Source organism: Carcharhinus amblyrhynchos, chromosome 6, assembly GCF_965287045.1.
Source record: "Carcharhinus amblyrhynchos chromosome 6, sCarAmb.v2.hapA, whole genome shotgun sequence".
Lineage (NCBI taxonomy): Eukaryota > Metazoa > Chordata > Chondrichthyes > Carcharhiniformes > Carcharhinidae > Carcharhinus > Carcharhinus amblyrhynchos.
In genome coordinates, this window is record NC_137329.1 from 44,559,589 (window position 1) to 44,585,109 (window position 25,521).

General features: G+C 40.2%; 1 protein-coding gene across 5 annotated transcripts in view; it reads right to left on the bottom strand.

Moving 5' to 3' along the window:
• dagla (diacylglycerol lipase, alpha) overlaps positions 1-25,521 on the bottom strand; it is a 379,214-nt gene that overhangs the window by 353,389 nt on the left and 304 nt on the right. For 2 of the 5 annotated variants that reach the window (XM_080190324.1, XM_080190326.1), the window contains exons 2-3: positions 3,789-3,873; positions 2,763-2,891 (exon numbers count right to left, since the gene is read on the bottom strand). The exons of 1 other annotated variant lie outside the window; for it this stretch is intronic. The gene's annotated coding sequence lies outside the window, so the exon portion shown is untranslated. The remainder of the gene's footprint in view (positions 1-2,762; positions 2,892-3,788; positions 3,874-25,521) is intronic. 2 more of the 5 variants (XM_080190325.1, XM_080190328.1) reach the window with 2 other exon arrangements.

Here is a 25,521-nt window from a genome sequence, read left to right on the forward strand (position 1 = left end):
GGGTATAGATAGAGTGAATACAAGCAGGCTTTTTCCACTAAGGCTAGGGGAGAGGAAAAAACAGAGAGCATGGGTTAAGGGTGAAAGGAGAAAAGTTTAAAGGGAATATTAAGGGGGCCTTCTTCGCGCAGAGAGTGGTGGGTGTGTGGAATGAGCAGGCGGATAAAGTGGTAAGTGCGGGGTCACTTTTGACATTTAAGAAAAACTTGGACAGGTACATGGATGAGAGGGGTGTGGATGGATATGGTCCAAGTGCAAGTCAGTGGGACTAGGCAAAAAATGGTTCGGCACAGACAAAAAGAGCCAAAAGGCCTGTTTCTGAACTGTAATTTTCTGTGGTTCTATTCTCTAAAATCTCTGATTTAGGACTTCATTCCCTTTTCTAGTCATTATTCCAACAAAGATCACAATCTCTGGCAGAGCATCTTTCCCCAAAAGAATGTCCTGCAGCCATGCTGCATCCCTTCATGGCATTAGGCAGCACAGTGGCACAGTGCCTCACAGCACCAGGGACCAGGATTCTATTCAGGCCCTGAGCAACTGCCTTTGTGGAGCATGCACATCCTTTCCATGTCTGCATGGGTTTCCTCCAGGTGCCACAGTCCAAAGATGTACAAGTTCGGTGGATTGGTTATGGGAAACTGCCCCTTGGTGTCCAGGGCTTAGTAGGTTAGGGAGAATAACATATATATGTGGCTTATGGGGATAGTGCCTGGGTGGGATGCTCTATTGCAGAGTCAGTACAAATTTGATGGGTGGAATGGGCTCCTTCTGCATTTCTAGGGATTCTATGACTCTGGCACCAGGGAAGCACCATACCATCCTGGAGTTATATCTATGGCAACAGAAATGCCCACCTGTTCCCCTTACTGATAAATCACCTATTACTACCGCTCTTCTTCCTCCTCTGCTTTACAGCAGTCACCTGTGATGCAATCTTGGATTTGACTGTACTCTTCCAGGGCACCAACACTCACTAGCATCCAACACAGAAAACTAATTGGCAAGCAGGACTCAAGGTGATTCCTGCATTATCTGCATAGTTTTCTCGTCACTCACTTCCTTTCTGCCTCTATGCTCCTAAACTACAGTGCAACTAGTTCTCTGAAAGTGCTGTTCACATTTCTCTTAGCCTTGCAGGTGTACCACAATGACTCCAGATATGTGTCTGTATCTGTTGCCTACTTATGAATACAGGCTTAAAGTTTGATTCCCCTGACAAGTGAGTCAAGATACTTTTGATGACATGTATTCCAGAAAAAAAATAGAACTCTGTTTGCGTTTCTAAAATGGCTAGTATACAGAAATGTTTTACTACATTGCCTTTACTACAGACACTTTACTAAAAGAAAGTCACAAAAGAGCCACACACCTACATCAGCACTTAGAAACAAATACATACACGCTGAAAGAAAACCTTTGTATTCCCATTATTTTTGGGGAGTAAAAAAATTGCAGCCTACACAAAACAATTCAAAGCATGCAATGTAAAAGCTTCAATAATATATAACTCTTTCCCCAATTAGGTTAAATTTAACTTGGCAAATCACAGTGAAAGTAATGCACTTCCTTGAAATATTTAGGTATAAAGTGAGTTAAACTGTACTAAATTCATCTCCCAGACTTTTAATTTGCATCGGATGATACACATTTTTGGAGGTGGAATGTTTGCAGCCTCGAATAGGCTATTAAATTCCTATGACCCAATTGTCTGGAAGAGCAATAACAGCTTGCTACATTTCTAGTTATATATAAGCATGTAATTTAAATGAGGTTGTGTAGATAGATATCTTGAGGCTCAAACCACCATTCACAAAGTGACTCACTTACATTTCTACCTCCAGCAAACATGCACATTAATTTTCACACAGACAGAACTTACATAAAAAGCAAAGCCACAGCTTAACTTGGTGCACCCACCTGAAACAAATTTATATTATTTTTCCCCAATCAAATGAGGGCTAAAGTTAGGATGTGGCCTATTTACTGGGCGATCAAATGCACATCAGTGCAACAACTGACTGTTTTTTTTGCCATGAGCAGACTGGGGATTTTGTGCCACAGGTATCCAGTCCCATATAAACATGTGACAAGTTTGTATTCCTATTCTTTTCAGTTTGTTTTTTGCTTAGCATTTACTGAAAGCAGCAAATGATGTAATTAATCTTCAATGTATTCATTTTCTATCAAATATCTGACCAACCCAAGCAGCATGATTTTCTGGGAAATAATGTTTAATTGCAGTTCTGAACACATTCAGGAAATGTCAATTGTTTCTGTCATTGCAGACTATAGACGAAAGAAGTTTAGTTGGAATATGACAGAACAAATAAACTTGCATACAAAAGCAAAATTTGCATATTTGTTTTTTTTAAATGTTCTTGGCTGTGTGATGTGCCACACATTTAAGGTCATTACAGGAAAGAAAGTCAAACAGCTAAGCCCAAGGGGAGGTCACATGCAGCTAGTGCATGGTTTTCAAGGAAAAACATCACTTCTTAAAAAAAGTGGTTTTGCTGAGAAACTGAATTCTATTCTAGTTATTGGTACATTCTGCATTACACTGCTGCACTGAATTTAAACGGCATAAAAAGAAAAGGAAGGTCAACTTTCTGATAGGATATTTAATGCACAATATGCATTTCTCTTTTGCAATCCCATGGTGGAATTAAAGTTTACGTTTCTTACCTTGGTATTATAAGAATACTAATTAACTAACAAACACAATCTAGTTTGACATAGTCACTTCTGAAATATTGTACCTTGTCAACATATCTTTCCTTGGAGATGAATATTTCCCTCCAGAAAAAAACTTCACCGATTTTCTATCATAGCCTCCAGTTCCTAACTAGACTTTGATTGTCTTTGTTTCTTTGCAGGTCAGGCAGCATCTGTGGAGGGAGAAACAGAATTAATGATTGGGGTTTCATCAGTTCTGATGAAAGATCATCAAACTGAAACATTATTTCTCACTCCTCAGATGTTGTTTGGCCTGTCAAGTATCTTCAGAATTTTCAGGCATTAAATTGGGAACTAAAGTTCTTGGATTTTAGCTCAAATGTACAGAAAGGTTATTGACCTGAAACATTACTTTTCTCTCTCCAATAATGCTATCTGGAATATTTCTAACACTTCTTTTTTTGCAACTTCCAGAGTATCTTGCAGAAATCTGTCCTTGAAATGTAGGCGTCCTCCCATGAAGTACAAATAGTTTCTCAATAATCAGAAAGTTACTCAATTCTACGCTTCAAATGTTTCTTGGCTATATAATATTAGTATATATCAAGTGGACAAGGGCAAAAAAGGCTCAGAATTTGCAATAGTAATAATGGTGAGTCCGTCAGTCTATGTTGTTGCTCACTTAAAATTGAAAATTAACAGCAATGTCTAGCATACACACAACTTAAGTGCAGAAAGTGCTGCCAGTGATGCCCTGTTTCTCCCAGGGTGCACTGCTGTCATCTCCGCATATAAAACCCATTAGAAATCATTGATTTTTCAGGACTCTTTACTCCTGATACACTATTTTCAATGTAATAATGCAATACAAACACTACAGCCTGTTTAATCGGTGGTACCAAGTTTTTAATGATATGCTAAATCATAATTAATGTCGAACAAGTTCTCTGGCCCCGAACACTCAATTTTACAAATATGAGATCTCAGTCCGTTAGAAGAACACTTAAAATTGTAATTTTTTAAAAGTTTTCTTTACAAAGTTTGTGATCGGATATTTACCCTGAAACCACGTGTATGTCTCAATCTGTATTTCACTCCTTGCTTCTTACCTGATAGTTTGCTGCCTGAGGGAATTCTTTGATCCAACTGTCTGATGAGCTTGCCTGTGAACTCTCCCTGATCATCACAGATTCCCTGTAGAAGGTAACAAATTCAAGGTGCCTGAGTAAATCTAGGCTGCAATTGTGTATTGGAATTTAAACAATCCTGAAATTCTCGCTAGCCTTTTCAACACATGCTCTGTTTTTACAAATATTAGCTTTTGTTTTGCTTGAGGTAAATCACCTAGTCTAAAGGTCTCTCTCACTCCATGTTAATATGTCTGCACACACCTTTCTATGTAATTCATCCAAATCTAAAACCAAAATGTTGAAAATAAATACAGCTATTGAAGGCCTTCAACAGGTTAATTTTCAATTCACCACTGCACTGTTTACTTACTGGATTTCAGACAAAACAGCATGAAAAATCAGACACAGTGGATTAGATTAGAGAGGTGGTGGTGAGGAAGAGCTGGTAATTGTTAGTGTATACGTGGAGTCTGATCTGTTTATCAGGTAGATCTCAATTCAGACAGCCATTCTCTCACCAAAAACAAATTAACGTATGCAAATTGGGGTAGCTGACAATGGCATTTTCGTCTTGATCTGTAATTCTATCTACTTCAAACTACCTGCAAACCATAGTTGATACAACTCAGCTAGTGACATTTTTTAGCATTAGCCGCAGCCAAAGGAAAACTGGAAGACAGGACTGGCACTAGTTTTTTGCATAATCTCTTATGAATTATGAACATTAAGATTTTTAATTTCTTGATCTCTTTGATGCTGCAGAAACTTCCCAGCTGTTCCACTTCACTTCTAATTCCTCGTTGCCCCTTCTTTAAAGATGATCCTGCAGATCTAATGACAACCAGCTCCATGCCAGATTTTCTATTCTCCCAGTGAGCTAACCAGAAGCAATCTGACTATTGCCAATAGCTTGCCTTTTACATGCAAGTGCTGCCAGAGCGCACAAAATTATCAGGCCACCAAACACATCAGGGGAGTAGGGCAAGAGCCCCAGTTATGCAATCTTGAACAGAACATGCTAAGTTGAAACTTACATGACAACTGCTGCTATCTGAAATTGAGCCGAGCTCTGCTTTATCTCATAGACATCCAGAAGACTATAAGACATAGGAGTAGAAGTAGACCATTCAGCCACCAAGTCTGCTCTGCCATTCAATTAAATCATGACTGATCCGGTTTGATAATTCTGAATTCCACTCTCCCCCATTATCCTTATAACCTTTGATTCTCAAACTGATTAGAAATCTATCTCAGCTTTGAACATACGTAACAATCCAGCCTCTAAAGCCCTCTGTGGTCAAGAATTCCAGATTCACAACCCTCAGAAAAAATTCCTCTTCATCTCAGTCTTAAATGGGTGACCAGTTACATTGAGATTATACCCTCTGGTCCTAATTCTCCCCCAAGGAAAGCATCCTCACAGCATCTACCCTGTCAAGCCCTATGAGAATCCTATGTGTCTCAATAAGGTTGCCTCTCATTCTTCTACACTCCAACAGATCCAATCTATTCAACTTCTCCTCATAAGGAAATCCTTCCGTACTTGGGATCAACCAGTGAACCTTCTCTGGATTGTCTCCAATGCCAGCATATCTTTCATTAGATAATGGGATCAAAATTGTTCACAGTATTCCATGTGCGGTCTAATTAGTGCCTTGTATAGTTTTAGCAATTCTCTATTTTTATACTCCATTCCCTTTGAAGTAAAGGCTAACATTTCATTACCCTTCCCTATTACTTGCCAAACTTGCATCCTAACTTGTGATTTATTCATGAGGACCCCCAAATTTCTCAATGCTGCAGTTTTCTCCATTTAAACAATATTCGGCTCCTTTGTTCTTCCTACCAAACCGCATAACTTCACATTTTCCTCCACTGTATTCCTGCCAAATTTTTGCCCACTCACTTAACCTGTCTATATCCCCCTGTAGACACTGTCATCTTCACCACTTGCCTGCCCACCTATTCTTGTGTCATCCAGAAACATGGCAACTGTCCATTCACTTCCTTCATTTGCGCAATTTGCCGTTCCACCAATCTTGCTGTCATTAGCAAATTTCAACACCATACACTCGGTCCCCTCCTCCAGATCATCTATGTAAATGGTAAATAGCTGAGGCCCCAGCACCGACTTTGGTAGGAATAAGGGTAGGAAGGATTATTACTTACATGGCGAAAAACTGCAGCAGGCAACGGTGCAGAGGGACCTCGGGGTCCTTGTGCATGAGTCGCAAAAACCCAGCTTGCAGGTGCAGCAGGTGGTCAAGAAGGCTAATGGGATGCTGGCCTTCATAGCGAGGGGGATTGAATATAAAAGTAGGGAGGTCTTGCTGCAGCTGTATAGGGCATTGGTGAGGCTGCAGCTGGAGTACTGTGTGCAGTTTTGGTCGCCGCACTTACGCAAGTATATTTTGGCCTTGGAGGGAGTGCAGAGGAGGTTTACTAGGCTGATACCGGAGTTGAGGGGGTTGAGCTATGAGGAGAGGCTGAATAAACTAGGCTTGTACTCGTTAATGAGGGGAGATCTCATTGAGACATATAAGATGATGAATGGGATGGATAGGATAGAGGTGGAGAGACTCTTCCCGCTCAGAAAGGACAGTAGGACTAGAGGCCACAGCCTCAAGATAAAGGGGGATGCGGTTTAGAACGGAGTTGAGGAGGAACTTCTTCACTCAAAGGGTGGTGAATCTCTGGAATTCTCTGCCCGTTGAAGTGGTGGAGGCTGCCTCGCTAAATATTTTTAAGACGCGGGTTGATGGGTTTTTGATAAGAGAGGGGATTAAGGGTTATGGGGAGAGGGCAGGAATGTGGAACTGAGCCACGACAGATCAGCCATGATCTTATTGAATGGCGGGCAGGCTCGAAGGGCTAGATGGCCTACTCCTGCTCCTATTTCTTATGTTCATTCAATTCATTAATGCATTTTATAAATAATTGTGGCCCCATCACTGATCCTTGTGGCACTCCAGTCGTTACTGAATGCTTTCCTGAAAAGGTCCCTCTCATCCCATCTCAGTAAGCCAATCCTCTATCAATGCTCATATACTACCCCCAACAACACAGGCTCTTATTTTATTAAGCAGCCTTTTGTACAGTGCCTTATCAAGTACTTTTTGGAAATCCAATATATTACAGCAACTTTATCTTGCCTTTATCTATCCTGTTCCCTTACCACCTCAAAGAATTATAATAAATTTGTCAGACGTGATCTCATCTTCATGAAGCCTTGTTGACTCTGCTTTATAATACATTTCCAGATGTTCTGCTGTGACATCCTTTGTAATGGATTCTAATATTTTCCCAATAGCAGATCTTAACCTAACTGGTCTATAGTTACTACTTTTAGTCTCCATGTTTTTGAATAGAGGTGTTAAATTGACAGTTTTCCAGAATTTAAGGATACCTGGGATGATAATGCATCTATTATCTCTGTAGCTATTTCCTTTAATATCATAGGTTACAACCCATCAGTCCAGAGACTTGTTGGCCTTTATCCTCATTAGTTTGTAGAGTACTTTTTTCCTCTAGTGATAGATATTATATTTATTTTCTCTCATCCCTTCCACCCCTTGATTATTTAGTATTTTTGGAATGCTATTTGTGTTTTCCACCATGAAAAATGATGCAAAGTACTAATTTAACTATTTTGCCATTTCCTGGTTCCCGGTTATTACTTTCCCAGTCTTATTCTCTAAGGGGCTTGTGTTCACCTTGCCCTTTCTCTTCCTTTTCATATATTTAAAGAAGCCCTTACTATTCATTTTTTATTACTTGCTAGTTTGCCCTCAGTTTATCTTCTCTTGCTTTAATTATGTTTTAGTCGTCTTCTGTTGGTCTTTAAAACTTTTCCAATCCTCTGGCTCACCACTAATCCTTGTTAGCTTGTATGTTCTTTCTTTCCTTTAATATTATCCTCAACTTCCTCAGTTAACCATGGTTGTTTTATCCCCTTCCTCTAATCCTTCTTCCTCACTGGGGTATACCTTAGTTGTGAGTTAAGACAATTTCCGTAAATGTCTACCATTGCTGATCAACCAACTTTCCTGCTAAATTCCTTTCCCGGTCTATTCCAGCCAACTCTGCCCTCATTTCTTGCAATTACCTTACTTAAATTTAGCATGGTTGCTCCTGACACAAATTTCCCATTCTCAAACTGAATGCTAAATTCTACTATGTTATGGTTACTGTTTCCTAGGGGATCTTTTGCTGTGAGATTAGTTATTAAACCTGCCTCGTTACCAGATCCTAAATAGCTTGATCCCTACTTGGATCAGCAACACATTGTTTGAGGAAATGGTCCCAAAAATACACTATGAACTCTTCCTCATGGCTACATACGCCAATTTGATTTTCCCAATCCATGGGAAGATGAAAGTCACATGATCAACATACTGCCTGTTTTTTAAACATGCCATCATTATCTCCTGATTTATTTGCAGTCCTCCAGTATAACTATTGTTAGGAAGCTTGCAGACTATTCCCACCAGTGTCTTCTTCCCCTTGTTATTTCTTATCTCCACTCATATGGAGATCCAAGATCATTTCTAACAGGCAGGCAGCAGCACAAATGCACCCACTGCTGAGTCAAACTGCTATCATTCATGGATCATTGAAAAGACCCCAAATGATCCATTCAGGTCATAGCTATGGTACAGTTCAAATCCAGCTCTGAATGATTTAAGTTCAGAGTTGCTTCTTCCTACATGGTGCAGAGACTCTTGATAATGAAATAGGTTTTGACAATTTTAAACCAATTTACAACGAGTACAGATCCATAAAATCTGGAGATTCTGCACTGGAACAGCACTCAAAATTTATCATTGGAAAAAAATAGGGAGAGCTTAGTAGCCATCCAAACCATCATGTATCTAATATGCGAACACTTGTGGCCAGCACTGCAAATCAAGAATCAGAAAGTCTTAGAAGCGATTACACAATTTTGGTAAGGCAACATCCAGATTGAAATCTGAATCATTGGCCAGGTTCCCCTTCTGCATGGCATTGTAAAGTATATCTGGATGATTCCATATCTAACAGCAGATACAGAATACTTTCAGACAATTAAGCCCCAATCAGCCACTGTTCCCTGAACCTTGGAAACAGAACCATAGAAAAGAACCACAGAAAATTTACAGCTCAGAAACAGACATTTTGGTCCTTCTTGTCTGAGCCAAACCATTTTTTGCCTCGTCCCACTGACCTGCACTTGGATCACATCCATCCACACCCCCCTCATCCATGTACCTGTCCAAGTTTTTCTTAAATGTCAAAAGTGACCCCGCATTTACCACTTTATCCGCCTGCTCATTCCACGCTCCCACCACTCTCTGCATGAAGAAGGCCCCCTTAATAGTTCCTTTAAACTTTTCTCCTTTCACCTTTAACCCATGCCCTCTGTTTTTTTTCTCCCCTAGCCTTAGTGGAAAAAGCCTGCTTGTATTCACTCTATCTATACCCATCAAAATCTTATACACCTCTATCAAATCTCCCCTCATTCTTCTACGCTCCAGGGAATAAAGTCCTAACCTATTCAATCTCTCTCTGTAACTCAGCTTAAGTCCCAGCAACATCCTTGTGAACCTTCTCTGCACTTTTTCAACCTTATTTACATCCTTCCTGTAACTATGTGACCAAAGCTTTACACAATACTCTAAATTCGGCCTCACCAATGCCTTATATAACCTTACCATAACACTCCAACTTTTATACTCGATACTCCAATTTATAAAGGCCAATGTACCAAAAGCACTCTTTACGACCCTATCCACCTGTGAAGTCACCTTTAGGGAATTCTGTACCTGTATTCCCAGGTCCCTCTATTCATCTGCACTCTTCAGAGTCCTATCATTTACCCTGTACATTCTATTTTGGTTTGTCCTTCCAAAGCGCAATACCTCACATTTGTCTGCGTTAAATTCCATTTGCCATTTTTCTAGTTGGTCCAAATCCCTCTGCAAGCTTTGAAAACCTGGAAATGGTTCCTAAGCTTGGTGTACGGTGATCGCTAACTTTTGGAGCGATCTGTGAAGATTTGAAGCAACAGATTTTTCAAGTATAAAGTCAAGAACGAGGATTAAAAAATAACATTTTTCTTACAACTAGCTCCACAATGTCATTCTCTCTCCCTCACCATCTTTCTTCCCTTTTCCTCCTTTCACTTGTGCTTCCCTCATGTTCTGATTCTTTCTCCACTGCTTTTTTTTCTACTTCCCTCCGCACTCCACATCTTGTCAAGTTCCTATTCAGCCCCTCAGCAATTTTTCCTTGGACTTCCATTGTTTTCTCTTTTCCCCCTTCCTTATTTCTTCCCACTTCATCTGTCTTGAAATAGTGTTCATGCGTCCTGTGTACAAAATATACGATGGGCACAGGAGCAATCCTTTTAGTGACAAGTGCAGAACAGGTTAGAGATTCAGATAATTTATCCACATTTGAATTGAGACAGGAAATCAAACAGGCCTGTCAATGGATGATCAAGGATGAAAAAAGAGAATGTCAACAAACTACAACTCACTTTGACTGCCAGTTAGAAGAACCCAAGTGAAATTCAGCTACCCTTTGAAATAGACATGTCTGACTGCAAATTTGCAAAGCGAAGATTGTATGCCTTTGTACACATTAACAGTACCTCTCCCCATTCTGATTCATGGTCTTTCTTCCCTTCACCACCTATTCAGGTATTTTGTTGATTTTCTTTTTCTTAACTGTGGTGGAGAGTGTTAAAGTTCAGGAATAAACAGTCCACAACATTACTGGAGACTACAACAAAGAACTGGGCTCTTGAAACAAGCCAGCCATCATTTACAGCAGTAAGAGCCACCAGCCTGAGCTATCATTTACAGTAGCAGGACAAGGAAGGATTTAGTCGTAGCCATTGCCAGTGGAGGTGAAGGAACAACAAGCAAGAAAGGGGGAGTAGGGTTTCATAAGTGCACAAGGACTACCCCACCCCCGACATCTGAAAGGTTCTTCGTAAGAAAAATGCAACCAAGCACCCCAAACCTATATAATATCTGAACAGGCGATTTCATATTAAAAGAAAACTCACCACTCAATTTAAAAATTCTATACAAGTCAACAAAAAGCAAAAAAAGTGGCAATATGTATTACATGCTTCTGATGGGCAATAAATGCAGGGCCTGCCACTGATGTACACTTTCCCTAAACAAATTTTAAAAAGTAAAAATAATGTAAATGGTAGATAACCTGTCAGCAAAGACACAGAAGTTGAAAATCACACAATCTAACAATGCAAATATACCCCTTGTTTGCCCAAGAGTACATTTTTGGAGTTTGAAACATTACCAAATGTTATGGGATGGAACATCTCCTATGGACATTGCTGTTCTGATGATGCTGCTGTATTTCAACCATTATAACAATCAGATTATCGATCTCCAGCTTTGTATTAAGAAGTCATAATGTAGAACAATACCAAGGACCAAAAGAGTAAATTTGATAAGGTGGTAATGGTTAGATGATTGCAAGGTTGGGTTTTGAAAACCTGTTGGAGGAACTAAAATGAGGAATGAACATTCAAGGTCAAGTTCAGATTTTCCCAACATTTTGTTCAAAGAGAAATGGCTGTTTCTATAAATAGGCAAAGATATCAATCTGCAAACTTCCATGCTAGGTCCAACAGTATGCACAGAATTAACCTCTTCCAACTAGTGTTATCAATCTTTAGAAATTACAGGCTATCCATAACTTACCCAGCTCTTTGAGAAGGTGAAACATACCACATCACCTCTGTGGAAAGAGCTAAGCAATTCCACAACCAACATTATCAGATCTAAGCTCTGCAGTCCTGCCACATTCAGTCGTGAATGCTGGTGGATAATTAAAAAACTCACTGGAGGAGGTGGCTCCACAAATCTCCCCATCCTCAATGATGGAGCAACCTGTCACATCAGTCATAAAGAGAAGGCGGAAGCATTTAAAACAAATTTCAGCCAGAAGTGCCAAGTGGATGATCCATTTTAGCCTCTTCTGGAGTTCCCCACATCATATATGTCAGTCCTCAGCCAATTCAATTCACTCCATGGTATCAAGAAACAGCTGTATGCTGCAAAGGCAATGGGACCTGACAATCATCAGTAAAGTAATGGAAACAGTCATCAACAGCACTATCAAGTGACACTTGCTTAGCAGTAATCTCACCATTGATGCTTAGCTTGGGTTCTACCAGGATCATTCAGCCCTTGAGCTCATTACAGCCTTGGTTCAAACATGGGACAAAAGAGCTAAATTCCAGAGATGAGGTGACTGCCCTTGATGTCAAAGCAGCATTTGACTGAATGTGGCATCAAGGAGTGTGAGCAACAATGGAGTCAATAGGAATGTTGGAGTCATACCTAACACAAAGGAAGATGGAAATATATCGCTGCACCTTCACTGGCACTGGGTCAAAATCCTAGAACTTCCTCTCTCACAGCACTGTGAGTGTTCTTATACCTCAAAGATGGCAGCAATTCAGGAAGGCAGCCAACCACCACTTTCTGAAGGGCAACTAGAGATTGGCAATAAATGCTAGCCTAGCCAGCGACACACACATCTCCAAAATGAAAATATAGACAGCTAATTAGCTACCACCCAACTTATAGCCCTGTCGCTTTTGTCAGTCCTGCTCCAAGTTTTTGAAGGTGTCCAGAAAGGAAGCAAGGCTAATTTCCTAACACAGGTTGATTGAGTTACAAGGAAATGGCCACAAATAGGTGGGCTGATTTTCCACAAAAGAAGAGAAAAGCTGATAAAGTCAGTCAAGCAATGAGCATGCGCTAGCTCTGACATTCTCAGGAAAACATTATCTGGATTGCCATTATCTGGATTATGTGAAGGAAGCCTGGAAGATATACAATAGCTTCAAAAGGTTTTCCTCAAAAAGGTTTGCAAAGAGTAGTACAAAAATGTGCCTCTAAAGGTTGTCCGTGACTTGCTACTCTCCAATCAATGAGAATGATCATACTTGGTTCTTAGGTTCAGAAAGTTTAACCACCCTTATTCTCAGACCAGTTGCTCTTTTTCATATGTTATTGCTATCCCATTATATGAGATAATTCAAATCCCCTATTGTAACTACTGTACAATTCTTGCACCTCTGTAATTTCTTTGTAAATTTGTTCATCCACTAATTAATTAACCTTAATTATCAAATTCTCTATCATTATTGCTTTTCCAATCTTCTTCCAACCATGGAATTAGGTCCAGCTACATCCAGAGAGACCATTCTCACTAATATTCAGAAATAAATATTGTTTGGAGAATGAAATGCAACTCAGGGACTCCTCCATTACCTAACTGCTCATTTAACTGCCGGGTGGTCACCCATTCCCTCTCTCAACATGCCCTTTAGCTACAGGATCGCATTTATCAATATGCTAAAAAGCTGCTATAGCCAATGATGCCTCCTGCACATCAGGCTGTCTATAACAGATGTATTCCGGATAAAAGCAAATTACTGTGGATGCTGGAATCTGAAACCAAAAGAAAAAACGCTGGAAAATCTCAGCATCTGTGGCAGCATCTATAAGAAAACAGCTGACCTTTTGAGTCCAGATACCCTTTGTCAAAGCTTGCTCAGTTTTGTTGAAAAATTATCTAAAATCTTTACTGTTCTTCTCTCTTCACAGATGCTACTTGATCTACTCAGTATAGACTCAGTACAGACAGCATGGTGGTATGGTGATACAGTGGTTAGCACTGCTGCCTCACAGCACCAGGGACCTGTTTGATTCCCAGCTTGGGTCACTGTGCCGAGTCTGCATTTTCTCCCTGTGACTGTTTGGGTTTTCTCCTGGTGCTCCGGTTTCCTCCCAGTCTGAAAGACGTTCTGGTAAAGTGCACTGGCCGTACTAATTTCTTCCTCACTGTACCCAGGCACCTGAGTATGGCGACTAGGACATTCTCACAGTAACTTCATTGCATGTTAATGTAAGCCTACTTGTGACACTAATTAATAAACTTAAACTTATTTGTAGCAATTTCTGTTTTTGACTCAATGATCAGTGTCATCTTGGTCTATGTCATACTTGCCTTAAGTCAGAGGATTGTAGGTTCAAGACTCCCTCTCAAACTTGATTTGGGCACATGGATTTGGGCCAGTGTCTGTAGCAGTTTGCGCATTCTCCCCGTGCTTGCGTGGATTTTCTCCGGGTGCTCCGGTTTCCTCCTACACCCCAAAGATGTGCTATTAGGCTGATTGGAAGTAATAAATTGTCCCTAAATTAGTTTCCCTCAATGTGGATTGCCATAAAACAATAGATAAGGGTCATGGGTGGAGGGGGACTGGTAATGTTAAAATGGTGGCGCGGGCTTGTTCGGCCGAAGGGCCTGTTCCTGGGCTGTTCTTGTTCTTTCTTTGAGAAAATGTAGATTAATTCCTTGATACAGGATTAAAGAGTTATATGCTGAAAAATGTTATCTTTCAGATAAAATCACGACCCTATCATCCATCTCAGGTGTACATTAAGACCCTATGAAGTATAGCAGGAAGCTCTCCCAGGTACTGGCCAACATTCATGCCTCAGTCGTCACCACAAAAATAGATTAACTGACTGGACCAAATGCTGGACAACAAGACAGCTCAGTGACTATCACTGTTTGCTGTGCAGACACATGGATTTGGGCCGGTGTCTGGGAGAGTTTGCGCCTTCTCCCCGTGCTTGCGTGGGTTTTCTCCAGGTGTTTCCTCCCACACCCCAAAGATGTGCTATTAGGCTGACTGGAAGTAATAAATTGTCCCTAAATTAATTTCCCTCAATGTGGATGGCCATAAAACAATAGATAAGGGTCATGGGTGGAGGGGGGGGACTGCCAGTGTTAAAATGGCGGCGCGGGCTCGTTGGGCCGAAGGGCCTGTTTCACGGGCTGTTTTTGTTCTTCTATAACCTCACATTTCCACTTCATAATCCTGCAAAGTTCTTTCATTCATTCTTCATTATGGGACAGTTCTGGTATCTGTTCAGCATTGTACTCCCCTACGTGGCTGTGGAAATTTAATATACTCCGTTTTATTTTTCTACCCATGGTATTTCTATGTTGAATCAGGTGATACATTATTATTATACCATACAGGGCAAAATGCATTATTCTGCTAAATTAAGAAGTTTTTTAAACTTACCTTCAAGTTCATAAAAGGTAACTAAATTAAGCAAATATTGCTTGAACTAGCAAGTTTAATTGTTATTTGCAGATTAAAAGATACCTATATCTGTGAAAATCATCAAAAATAGAGGGCGAAACCACTGTCGTGCAGACAAAAATACAAATGAGCAAAAGTGGCATGGGTTGCTTCATGTCAAATCTGTAATATCTGTAGGGTGGCACTGTGGTTAGCACTGCTGTCTCACAGCACCAGGGATCTGGGTTCGATTCCCAACTTGGGTCATTTTCTATGCGGAGTCTGCACACTTTCCCTGTGTCTACATGGGTTTCTTCAATGTTCTCTGGTTTCCTCCCACAGTCCGAAAGATGTGCTGGTTAGGTGCATTGGCCATGTTAAATTCTCCCTTAGTGTACCCAAACTGGTGCCAGAGTGTGGTGAGTTCGGGATTTTCACAGTAACTTCATTACAGTGTTAAGGTAAGCCTTTTTGTGACACTAATAAATAAACTTTAAAACTTAATACATGCTGATAGTCCAAACTATTCAACTTCACTGCCTGATATAATTATGTTTTTGTTCTTATATTTGGTTAGTGAAAGTCTGGAGAAGTCATTACTATTTGGATAAAAATGAAACTATTTGCATTGGCAAATGTCAAGTTTGAAAATTAAAAATAAAAACAGAAATGGCTAAAAACATTTAGCGGATGGAGAAGCAGAATTAACATGTCAGTCAATTAACCCAAGAGTTTAACTCGGTTTCTCTGCACAGATGCTGTCAGACCTTCTGTGCATTTCTTGTTTTTATTTTAGATTTCCAGCATTTGTAGAATTTGCTTTGAAAATTCAGAGTTCTTAAGTTTCAGGAGTTAAGTTTCAAAGCAATTGAGAATCAGTTGGAAAAACTAAGGGACCAGACACCAATGACAAACATAATTGCATAAAATCTCAGAAATGTGGCTGCACTCAAGACCAAAATAGTAAATTAAGATTTCTGGTTTACGGGTCCATCTGTACTATCAACAGCTTGAGTTTGTTTCTTGCCAAGGATAATGGAATTTACTGTGCAAGTCACATGCACTCTAAGCAAAACAAATAATATCTTTTATACATTTTCACCATTCCAATCAAATCGCAAGCCATGATGAATGGATCAACAAAACAACTTGCCAATAGCAATAACTTTAGTATTTTATGAAGCTTACGACTGAAGTACAAACCATTATTTTCCACTACGAATATTTTTCATTTTGTTGAAGTGTGTCATACAAGTAAGGCAGGAAGAAAATGACAATAACTAGGAGCAAAACAGAATGAACCTCCTTTCAGTCCATAGGCCACATATGTTGAAATCACTACTATTTCCTGCATAAAGCAATGTGTATCACAATCATGAATGGTGAAATTTTTCTATGCATGACACAGCAACATTTTTGCCATAGAAATGAAAAATACCTCAAACAATTGGAGTATTCACTAAGAGAAGGAAACTAACTTAAAAAAGTTTAAAAAATGAAAGCTGTATCATGAAGAAATATACCATAGTTTTGTTCTGTGAAAATTCTAGGGGAAAACCAAAAAAGCAGATAATGATGGTTCCAATATAAATATGAACAGGTCCAAGAGATAGAGAGGGATAAATAGTGCTCGATATTTCAGGGCTCTGATAACTGAAAATGTACTTTCCAAAAGCTTTCTCAGTTTTGTTACATCTGGCTAAAATGTTAGTCTGAGGACAGAGGCATAATCTGACTGAAACTTCAGTCAAGAAAGATGAATAGAATATGAATGCTAGTGATTTGTTTTCCTCCCCTTGCTTCAACAAAAACAGGTATTTCTTAGCAAGAGTGTTCTTCCCTCTCATGCTCCACCAGCACATTCTAGCATGACACTCCCTCTCAAATTCACCATCTAAGCTCAATTTTACAATGATAGCACGATTTTTTACTCAGATAATTACATGTTATAAATAGCAAAATTTCTGTTAAATAAAACTAATGAGCTTTAAAAATATCATGGTTTAGTTTATTTCCACAGAAATAAAATTCCTGTAACATTTAAAGGAATAATAAACCACCATGTTCATGCGAACAAACTAAATTGTGCCATATAGAGCAAGCTGTAATAAAGACACAGGCACGTGAAGCACGACGCAATAAAAAAAAAGTCCTCTGCTACTTTACTCCAGTGTTTAAAGCTTTGAATCCTGGTATGCACTTCTCATTACTCAATTCATTATACCCCTACCTCCACTAATACAACACCACTGGAACACATCGTAACAATAAGACAATTCTTCTCTGCCCCTTTAAAACAACATTCAGAGAACGAGACATGTCTATTCAAAAAATTCCCAAATGAGTACTAAGCTCTGTTTCACCTTTCCAAGCCACTTGCAGTAAGTGTTGCTTTACATTATACCCTTTCCTGCTAGTAGCTATTTGTTCCCCATTATTCATTTGCATTCAACTAGTTTCTCTCACGCTAGCTCTATCCATGTCACAAGCCTAGCTTCCCACAGGACAACAACACCCCCTCCCCCCACCACTTACTGGGAGGGTTGTAAGCTTCTTTCCAATTCACTCTTACCCCATCTCATTGAAGTAAAATGACTTGCACATTAATGCTAAAATTTTTCTGAAAAATATACATTCCATATAAATACAAGTTTCACCTTTTACTCAACACTAAAGGATTCATTGTAGATCATTTAAAATGTTGCTTTCCAGACAACCAAATAAATCTTCAATGTTGTCTATTTTCTGCATTTGTTGAAAAATCATGAATTCCTACTGCTCTGCTGTTTCTCTTATTTTGTTTTTGTTTCAGATTTCCAATGTCTGCAGTATTTTACTTTAAACTTGCATTTAAAAATTAATCACTTTAATAACTGCAGTAATAAAGCGATTAGGGCCCACTACACATCTGAAAAATCATTAAAATCTTCATTTGAAGAATCTAACCGATTTTAAAAATTGCCTTGAGCCATCTAATAAGTTTCCTTTTTTGCACGGTTGGTTGATTTCAGAAGGAAGAAAGTGCAAATATTCTTAACCTGTAGCCTTCAATCTTCAGCCTAACAAACATTTAAAACCAAACTTTAAGTGCAAGATTGACAAAATTGTGATAGAAACACAGCAACGTGGTATTCCTTCATTTAAAACTTAGCTTTGAACAGCTTTATTTCTTTTTAAATTAGGTTGCTTCAATGAAAAACAATCTCTGTGTTTTCTTGCTTTGTTTTACAGTCAGTATAGCGTTTCTTCCACTTAAAAGCTTACTTGGCTATGCATACACAAATATTACAGTCAGCTTCCTTTTATTTTTCCTTTCCTAAAGGTTTGATCCTGTATTATGGAAGAATTCCATGGGTGTTGCTTGCCCCCTTGTATCTCTTCCAAGTGACTGTAATTCATATATGAGCCTCAAGGGCAAATACTGCATAACTGTGCAGTCATTAGAATTGGGATTATGAATTGTTCCGACTCAGCCTAGAAATGTAAAAACAAATGTTCTGATGAAAGAACATCAACCTGAAATATTAATTATACTTCATTCTCCACAAGTGCTGACTGACGAGTATTTTCTGATTTAATCTCAAGAATTAAACTTTTTGTTGTAACTCCATAACAAGTGCCTGCCTTCTCAAGATGGATGATGCATTATTTGAAAAACAGCAGCAGTTTATCTGGATGGCCTGGCCAACATTTATCCTTCAGCGAATACCTACAAAAGAAAACATCTGGTCATAAATCAGAATAGTTCCTGAGGTATTTGATGTGCAAATCAGTGCCGCATTTGCCAAAATAAAAAGGCTTCATTTGTTATAAAACAGAAGAATGTAGGAACAGGAGTAGGTCATTCCATCATTCAATAAGATCATGGCTGGCCTGCAACTTACTTGCATCCATCCTTTCTCCATAATTCCTTAATATCATTGATTAATGAAAATCCAATCTTAATTTTAAAATTAATAAGTTATCTAGCATCAATCATTTGTTGAAATAAGTTCCAAACTTCTACTATCTTTTGCATTAAAAATTGTTTCTTAATTTTACTGAAGGTCTAGCTCTATTTTCTAGGCCCTAGCACGCTAGTCCTACACCCCCCAACTAGCAGAAATAATTTCTATCTAGCCCATCTGTTCCCCTTAAAAACTGTGATCAAAGCAACTCTTAATTTTCAAAATTCCAGGGAATACACTCAGTTTATTTAATCCTTCCTCATAGCTTAACTCTTGGAGTCCAAGTATTATTCCAGTAAGGCTGCATATCCACCTGGCTGCCATTCTACCTTTTTGTTTATTCTTTTCATGGGATGTGGACATCACTGGCTAGGCCAGCATTTTTATAGCCTATCCCTAATTGATCTCCGGAAAGTGGTGGTGGGTCATCTTCATGAACGACTAAGTCCATATGGTGTCAATACATACACAGCGCTGTTAGGGAGAGGCTTCCAGACTTGTGACCTAGGTACAATGAAGGAATGATGTGCGACTTGGAGGGGAACTTGTAGGTGGGGTTTCCATGCATCTGCTGCCCTTGTTCTTCTAGATAGAAGTTGTGGGTTTGGAAGGTGCTGTAGAAGGAGTTGCTGCAGTACATCTAGAAACTGTACACGGTGCTGTCACTATGCATCAGCGGTGGAGAGAGTGAATGCTGAAGGTGGTGGGAGGTGCCAATCAAATTGGCTGCTTTGCCCTGGATGGTGTCAAGCCTCTTGACTGTCAATGGAGGGGCATTCATCCAGGCAAGTGGAGAGTATTCCAGCATATTTCTGACTTGTGCCTTGTGGATGCAGACAGGCTCTGGGGAGTCAGGCGAGCTGCTCACAATAGAATTTGCAGCTTCTGACCTGTTTTTGGAGCCATATTATTTATATAGCTGGTCTAATTCATTTTCAAGTCAATGATATCCACCAGCATATTGACAGCGGGTGAATTCAACAATATTTATGCCACTGAATGTCAAGGGTAGATGGTTAGATTCTCTGGTTGGGGATGGTCATTGCCTGGGACTTGTGTGGCACAAATGTTGCTTGCTATTTATTAGTCCAAACCAGAATGTTGATCAGGTCTTCCTGCATACGGATGCAGACTACTTCGGCATACTAGTTGTCAAGAACGATGCTGTAGATGTTAACTGACGAATGTGAAATCCTTGCTTCAGACCTTACAACAGAAGGAAGGCCATTGACGAAGCTGTTGAAGATGGCTGGGTATAGGATACTACCCTGAGGAATTCCTGCAGTGCTTTCCTTGAACTGAGATCATTGACATCCAAGAACTACATCTTCCTTTGTGCTATGTATGATTCTAGCCAGTCGAGTGTGTTCCTCCCCATTCCCATTTTCTTCAGTTTTACTAGGGCTCCTTGATGCCACACTAAATCAGATGCTTCCTTGACGTCAAGGGTAATCACTCTCACTGCTTGATTTGAGCTTTTTTATGCATGTTTTGGGTCAAGGTTGTGATGGGGTCAAGGTTGTGATGGGGTCAGAAACCGAGTGGCTCAGCCAGCTTGGTCAGTAGTTGCGCTATTAAGCAATTTTTAGCAATGGACATTGCAGTCCCCCACCCAGAGTACATGCTGAGCTCTCGCCACCTCAGTATTTCCTTCAAATGGTGTTCAACATGAGGAATGAGGATGAGGATTCATCAGCTGGGGCCGAGTCTGGTAGGTAAAAACAGCAAGGTATTTCCTATTCCATGTGTGTCCGGATGTTATGAGACTTCATGGAGTCCAGAATTATTGTTGAAAATTCCCAGACAAACTCCCCCCTGACTGACTGTACACCACTTCCGGTGGGCCATTCCTGAGACTGGACATGTCCAGACATGATGATGGTAGAGTTTGGGACGTTACCTCTAAGATATGATTCCATGAGTATTACTAGGTCAGGATCGACTAGTTTGTGGGGAGTTCTACAAATCTTGTCATAAGCACCCAATTGTTAGTAGCAGGACTGACAGGGCTAAGTCTGCATTTGTATTTCCATAGTCTAGGTTGATGCTAGGTGATCAGTCTAGTTTCACTCTCTTTCTTTAGACTTTCTTTTAAGCCGTTTTCATACAACCAAGTGGCTTGCTAAACTCATTCACTGGGCAGTTAAGAGTCTAGAGTCACAGGTAGGTAGATCAGGGAAGGTTAGGACATTAGTAAACCAGATGGATTGGTACTGACAATCAAAAATGGTTCTATAATTACAATTATTGAGACTAGCTTTTTAATTTAATGGAATTTTAACCCATGTCCCCAGAGCATTTGCCTGGGCCTCTGAATTACTCATCAGGTGACATCACCACACCACCAACATCTTCCCCAAAACCTCCCAGAATATGAACAGTTTTTCCCAGCAACTACTGACTTCATTATTTGCACCCACAGTCCACCTGCTCACCAGCCTTCTCCCAACTCCTCACCACCAATCTCATGGTGAGCAAGGGTAAGGGAGGGGGAGAGAAGGTCAGAGAGCACAGTCAATAAAAGGCTCAGCACAGGGGCTGCAAGGGAAGCAGTGAGGGCCTGAGAGGGGGATTGCTAATGCAACAAGAAGGTGGCAAGGGCTCTGAAGGGGGCTGTGATCAGCAGAACCTCAGGTGTAGATTACACAAAGTAGAATGGCGATGGTCAGGAGGGGGAGAGCAAGGGAGAAGGTAAGGACAATGAGCACAGGTAGACAAAAGACACACACATGACATCAGTAATGAAGGAAACTACATGTGCCAGCAGACCAAGTGGGCCCGTGTGTGTATGTAAACCTGTTCCTATTTGGAGTTGCTGCTAAAATCTACCCTGAGGAATTCCTGCAATGTTTTCCTGGAACTGAGATCACTGACATCCTACAACTACTGTGCTCCCTCCCAGACCAATATATCCTTCTTAAGGGGAGATGCTCAGAACTGCTTCTAATACTCCACGCATTGCTTAAGTCGGGATTTAAGTATGACCTTTACCCTCTCATATTCTTTTCCTTTGGCTAGAAAGACCAGCATTCCACTAGGCTTTCTGATTACTTTCTTTTCCGTTCATGATATTTTAATGATCTCTGCACCCAGACCATTACTTTCGATTGTCCCGAAGAACTGAAAGATGTTAACACAGGTGCAAATTATTTTTTTATATCAGATTGAACATACAGCCTTCTTGGGCTGTATTCATGGTCCAGATAGTGCAACAAGTTTATCAAGCATGTATCAGGAAACATTTGTAGTATTTCTTCAACTGGGACAATGAATCTGAAATGAAACTTTTTTTTAAATGAGCCATGTTACAAAATCTCACAGCAAAACACTCCAACTATAAAGCTGGACTGTGCACTGTAATTTTTTTTCATCAAATGAACACAAATCCAGCAATGTTGGGAAAAGCTCAAAATCATACGGGGAAATCTAAAATCAAAGCCAAAGCCAAATACTAACTGCCAGAAAATCAACATTTTTAAGCTAAATTCAACTTTCTTTAAATGACTATGAGATAGTCATATTTTCCATGTGTTGCTACAACAAACTCTTTCAGTTAGAAAATTGGAAAGCATTTGTTTCACTCCTTTCAGAAACAATCTGACCTACTTAAAAAAAAATTTCAAGGGTGTGACATAAGAAATGATGTTACCTAATTGACAAAACATGCACAAATAATGCTATAGTCCAGTTTGCAAATCAGTTCTCGTTTTGATTTTCATATTTTCAATGAAACTGCAGAATTAAATGCATAAACTTGCTCACAATACATGATTCAATAAAATCCAATGGAGCAAGCTACTATCAATAACAGTTTTATATTTAACTTTTAAACAGAAAGCTGGCTTGAAGTTATATTATTGAAAAGTGCATCACTCCAACAATTACAAACTATCAACATTGTTTGTACATCACACAAACTGCATTCAATTTCTAATACTGGGCATTGCCTATATTGTTCTATGGGATTTAAAACTATTACTCTTTGAAATCACAAACTATTTTTCATGACAAAGTTCAATATTTCCAGAGGAATAAAGTATTTTTCATCACAGTGAGTGAATACAAATTCCACCCCTACACTAAATATGTTTAATTCTTACAGCAGTCTTGTGCCTATCTCAAAATCAGTTTTATGAAATTATGTAATATGACATACCAGTATACAGAATTTGGGCTACATCAATAAGAGAGATCAACAACTGGATACTAATGAGATGTAGGTGCTGGATGTGTTGAGCAAGGAGAAAGGCCTAAATCAAGAATCAACACATCAGGGGGTCAGTGAAAATTTGTAGGAACATCCAAAACAAAGCAAGATGAGATGGTATTGGTATAATCATCTATGGGACAGAAAGGAAATATAGTGAAACAAATAATGGAGATGGGATTGCCAGAAAGAAAAGGAAGAAGGCCTAAAACCAGATGAAAGATGCATTAATGAGAGACTTAAATGCACAGGATTGGAAAGGAATGGATGAGTGACATGAATAAACGTAGAAGGTTGATCAATCAGTAATGTGACAGCTCTAAGTAAAATGGGAGAAGCCAAAAGATATACCAGTATTCAAAATACTGTTTACAAATAGCACGAAAAGCAAATCAATATACACCAATTTTATCTTCCTAAACTTTGCCCCCCAAGAATTTCTTCTTTTACAAGCAATTCTCCTGATGCTTATCGCCGATATTCGTTGACCACATCGTACATACCTATGTACAGTTCACACATAACAATGGCATAATAATCACTTGCTATTCAGACTATATCGAGTTAGATATTTGTCTGCAGGTATTTGTAAGTCGAATCAAACTCCGCACAGTCCAAGATACAAGCAACAGAATTATGCCAAAAATATCTCAGCTTGTGCCCAAGATTGAACTATACTGCCAAAAGGCTGCAGCACACAGGGACACAGCCCCACTGAGCCTGGAGATCAGTCAGGATGCTTTGTTAAAAATATTTTCATCATTACTACCGGCATACATTCACTTCAGCCAATGGCTGGCTTCATCATTGCTCCTTTCCCATCACCACCACCACTCCCACCCACCCACACCCAGACAAGAAATGTCCCTGATAAGACGCTCATCACATGAGACACCATCTCTGCCCTTTTCCCCATGCAAAACCTGTAGGAAAGATAATAATGCCTACCCCATTGCTCCTCTGGAAATTCCCATCAACATCACACCATCCCTGACAATTAGCCCAAGTTATCTGATACTTCAGTGATTTCTCTGCAATATTTTCCCTCGGATGGCCCCAAGAGTAATCACAGAATCCCTACAACATAAGAGGAGACCATTCAGCCCAACTCAGCAACGACTCTCCAAAACAGCATCTTACCCTGGTCTGCCTGCCAACCATCCCCCCATCCCTACTCCCACCTATTCACATAACCCCACACATTTACCATATATAGAAATCCTATATCTGATACATTTCTCCAGTGTAAATTTGCAGACAAACCTATCATAGACTGTGTTCGTTTAAATATAATTTAGATATCCAACATAATTTAGATATCCAACTCCGCCTTGGATTTCCTTCAGATAGACACAGCATCAGCATTTATTTCACAATGGTAATCACTTCAGACTGGTCTCATGCTCCCAGAATTATCTATACAGACCCCAATTCTGCCCCATTCCATCCAATCTGTCTTAGTCTCATAACTAGATCCTGTAACCCCTCAGATATCATAGGTGCTCATGTATCTCTGGAAGCCCTGTTAGATAGCCATTTTGCTCTGAACTATCCCCTCAAATAAAACCTATGGGTGCTCGACCCAGTGCATTCCCTCAAATCTGTCTCAGCTCCAGACACACCAAATGTATCCCTTCAGACAAACCAGGTCTCTACTCCGTTTCCCCCTCAGACACACTGCATCTCTTCCATTCCGCCCCTTTAACAGATCATGTCTCTGTTCCATTCCCCCTCAGACACTGTGTCTCTGCTCCCCTCCCCCCTCATTCAGACTGCATCTCTGCTCCATTCCCCCCCAGACCTCATCTCTGCTGTTCCCCTCTCAGACAGACTGCGTCTCTGCTCTGTTGCCCCCTCAGACAGACTGTCTCTGTTCCACTCCCTCCTCAGACAGACCATGGGCAGCATGGTGGCATAGTGGTTAGCACTGCTTCCTCACAACACCAGGAACCAGGTTGAATTCCAGCCTCGGGTGACTTTCTGTGCGGAGTTTGAACGTTCTGCCTGTGTCAGCGTGGATTTCCTCCGGGTGCTCCAGTTTCCTCCCACAATCCCAAGATGTACAGGTTAGGTTGATTGGCCATGATAAATTGTCCCTTAGTGTCAGGGGGATTAGCAGGGTAAATATGTAAGGTTGTAGGGATGGGACCACGGTGGGATTGTTGTTGTTGCAGGTTTGATGGGCCAAATGGCCACCTTCTGCACTGTAGATTCTATGTCTCTGTTCCCCCTTAAACAGACCATGTGTCGGTTGCATCCCCCTCTCAATCAGACCACATCTCTGCTCCATTCCGTCCCTCAGACAGACCATGCGTCTCTGCTGCATTCCCCCCTCCAACATCCCACCTCTGCTGCATCCCCTCCCAATCCCACTGGCAAACCATGTCTCTGCTCCATCCACACCCCACCCGCCCCCAGAGAAATCACATCTCTGCT